Raw genomic sequence first — 4,050 nt, 5'->3', positions numbered from 1 at the left:
GGGAAGGGAGAGAGGAAGAGAGGGAGAGAAATATCAGTGTGCGAGAGATACATCGATCTTGCCTCTCACACACCCCCAACTGGGAACCTGGCCCACAACCCAGGCACGTGCCCTGACTGGGAATCGAACTGGCGACCTTTCAGTTCACAGGCCAGCACTCAATCCACTGAGCCAAACCAGCCAGGGCACTAGAGAAGCCTTTTAAAAACCTTATCAAATCACGTTGCTTCCCTGCTTTAAGCTTCCCAAGGGTTTCCCATTGCACAAAGAATAAAATCCAAAACACTTGCCCTGAATTTCAAAGCCGTATGTGATATGACCACGGCCCATCTCGCCCACCTCATGTCTCGCCTACCCCTCCCTCACTGCAATCCAGTCACGCTGGCTTTCTTTCTGCTCTTGAATAGAACAACTTATTCCCATCTTGTGGTATTTGCCGGAGAAGCGGCCAGAAATCTCTTCACATTGAACTTTGCAAGGTTGATGCTTTCTTCTCATTCAGATCTCTATTTAAATGTTCGTTATAGAGGTGTGTTTCCTCATTCCATGTCTGTCCATCCCCACTCTCACTCAGTCCGTCTCGTCACCTCGCTTTACCCTCTCCCCAGTATTCACCGCCGTCTGAAACTATCTTGTTCATTCACTTATTTGATTGGCTTTCTCTGTGTGTCAGTCCATCACAATGTAAACTGCATAAGAGCAGAGAGCGTAGTTAGGAGGACTTTTCTGTCTTGTTTACTGCTGTGGCCCTTCAGTAACATGAGCTCAGTGCCTGGTATCCAGTAGATCTTAAGAGAGAGAGACTGAATTAATGAATAAATGAAGGAACTCAATGAGCCCAAGGCTCATTTATAAAACAAGATTATTTGTATTCAGTGATATCAAAAGTTCCTTCCAGCTCTAAAATCCTAAGAACCTTGGGACATCTTGGGATGCTGAACCAGTGCAGACAAGAGAGAGAAGTCTCCCTGGATTGTGGAATTCCTGAAGATGTTATTGATAATGGAGGTTTGCCCAGTCGTGGGAACAAGGCTTTAATCCTCTTCTATCTAACTCAAAAGACACATTATGTCCAAATATCTCCCCAAACTTCTCTCATTACCGTAATATCCCACAGCCCTCTCTTAGGTTGAGACTTCTTATCCCGTAAGTCCCCATAATCACAGCCCCAAACGAACAACAGGGCAGTTGGTGGTTGACGCTGGCTGATGTGACTTTCACCTCTAATCCAGAGACGTTTGCTGACTCTCAGAGTTCTCATTTTATAAGTATTTCCTCTCGAGACTGTTCCACCTTATACCATCCACGAATAATGAAAACGCGTTCTTGATGGACCTGGTCTTTATTCAGTGTCTCACTGATTAATTTAACAAACGAGTCAGTCTTCAGCACCTACGTGTGCTGTCAAAGGGAGATCAAAAGAGATGCCAGTACCTACCCTTGTGGACTATCAGTCAAATGCCACACTTATGTAAGTGCTTCTTGACAACTGTGATGAAGATGATGGCAAATTAGTCTCAGGAACCCTGTTCTGCAGGTAAGAGAATGCAGACTGAGAGCAAAACAGTGCTTCCTGATGAAGAACAAAGGGTAAGGAATATTAACCCACCACAGAGGCAGAGTTTGGAATAGCTTTCCACGACCACTTTGAAGCCTCCCTCTCCTAAGCCTTCGCGTGTTTACGGCATTCTAACTAGCATGTTTGATGAGAACTTGAGAAACCACGGGGACCTGCGCCTGTCACTTCTGCACAAGGAAACCGGCTCCCTTAAAATCCTGATGTCGCCAGGTGCTGTTCTCCCACACACACTTAGTTTGTGCGCATCTCCGGGAAAAGTAGGGCCAGGTTTGCAAGAGCAGAAAAGAAGAACAGAAAGAGACAAGAGAGGCCTCGGGCGATGCACAAAAGCCCCGTCACAGGCAGTGGCGAAAGGGGGCCAGTGCATCAGCTCCCAAAGCAGATGAGCCTCGTGTTATTTTTCTTTGCTCATCTTACCAGGTACTTCATAAATGTCAGACCGAAGATGAGAAGTAAACACGTTATTATGAAAAAAGAAGGAAGCCATCTGGTTTGTGTCAGATGTCTGGACTATAAAACATTGCAATGCCCAGGTGACCTTGGGGAAGCTTGCACTGGTATAGTATCAGCCATTTACATAGATATATTAAACGCTCTCGTTGGAGCGAGTGAATGTACTTGTGCAGATGGCAAACAGAGGTGCTCTTTGCACATGCATGCCCTCTTCCCGCTCTCTCGAGGTAGCTGTGTTCTCTTTGGCTAAGTTTGCTCTAAGCCAACATCCGGGCATGTGGAAGGTATGTTTTGTGCCAGGAGGGCCTGCTGTGTTTAGAAATCCCTCAGAACACAAGGGAAGCATTTCTCCAGACAGCAGGGTGCTTGGGGTTCGGAGAGGAATGTGTTTTAGGCCCTCAGCACGGCCAGGTCGCCAGTGCGGGCCCGCCACCCACACGGAGGCTCATGGGCTGCTGTGTTCTGTGACGATCCACCGGAGCACCGGGCCCCAGAGCCATGAACTGTAAACGCCATGCTGTGGAATTGGTCTAAATTATTCAGTTCCCATACCTCGACATCTTGAGAAATTTTTATGAAAAGTCTTTGAAGTCAGAAAGGTCTGGATTTAAATCACAACTCTATTCGTATGTAACTGTGTGACTTTGAGCAAGTTATGACATCTCCTTGAGAATCCACTCACTCATCTGAAAACGGAGACAAGAATGTTGCCTGCCGCTTGTGAATGGGGCTCTTACCAGGGTTGGGACAGATCACACGTGCAAAGGGCCCCGGGCGGTGGCTGGCTGCTGGCGAGGGCTGTCTCTGCTGCACACGGCTATGCCTGGGCGCATGCACTCCTAAAGCCGGAGGATATTTTTCAGGGTAGGAAAGTGTAGAAGTGAGCATGAAACTGGCTAACTCAAGAAGTTTTAGGATGCTTTTTCTTACCTACCCAGCCAGTTTAGTGGGCCGAAATCAGCACTGTGGACAGCTCTACCTATGGCAAATAGGGCAGAAGCTGCTGGCCTTAAACTTGGACTAATTCAGCGTTTTTAAAACTGTGTGTCAATGCAGACTGAACAGTAGAGGATTGCGACCAGTGTTTTAAAGAGGAAATAAAATAAAAATGGAATAAAAATGCATAGTGTCTTTTCACATAGTCAGGGTAAGTATATTTCATGAACCACGTGTGTTTTTGTGTGTGTGTGCTGACTTAATAAATAGATCAATAGATAGATTGTCAAAAGTTGGAAAACCACTGACCCTTTAAATCATTTGCTCTAGAAAAATCCTTTCTTAAACTATTTCTGGCTTGATTGACTATTAATGTTTCCCTTTGACTGAAGTTACACATGCCATTTCTCCTGGTCTGACACAACGAATAAAACAAATAATGCATCCCCAGTGGTCTAGCAAGCTGCACTTCTGGGAAACTTAAACTAGCATTCCAAATATAAAATATATATATATATATATATATAGTAAAAAATTCAGTCAGTTGCCCTGGCTGGTGTGGCTCAGTGGATCGAGGGCTGGCCTGCAAATCAGAGGGCCACCAGTTCAATTCCCAGTCAGGACACATGCCTGGGTTGCAGGCCAGGTTCCCAGTAGGGGGTACTCAAGAGGCAACCACACATTGATGTTTCTCTCCCCGTCCTTCTCCTTCTCTTCCCCCCTCTCTAGAAAATAAATAAAGTCTTTAAAAAAATAATTTAAAAATTTCAGTCAGACATCTGGGGTTTGATGTGTTTGACAGTAGATAATCAACTGAACTACTTTTCCCCAAGGCTCATAAACTTAGGGCTCCTGCCTAAAAGCCGGCTCATTTTCTAGGCATCGGCAGGAGTGCTTATGAACTGGGGAAACCTCTACTGATTCGTCTGCCTTAGAGTACCAACCTGGGTAACCGTCAATGCGGGAGAGACGCTGGGAAGTTTGTCTTGGTCTCGGGACCACAGAAAAGTTTCCTGAAGAAAGCATCTCACCATAGATGTCTTCTCAAAAGGTACCCAGAAAAAGAGCTGGGAGTCAAAGAC

The sequence above is a fragment of the Phyllostomus discolor genome, chromosome 12, assembly GCF_004126475.2.
Source record: "Phyllostomus discolor isolate MPI-MPIP mPhyDis1 chromosome 12, mPhyDis1.pri.v3, whole genome shotgun sequence".
Classification (NCBI taxonomy): Eukaryota; Metazoa; Chordata; class Mammalia; order Chiroptera; family Phyllostomidae; genus Phyllostomus; species Phyllostomus discolor.
This window is presented reverse-complemented; position numbering follows the sequence as displayed.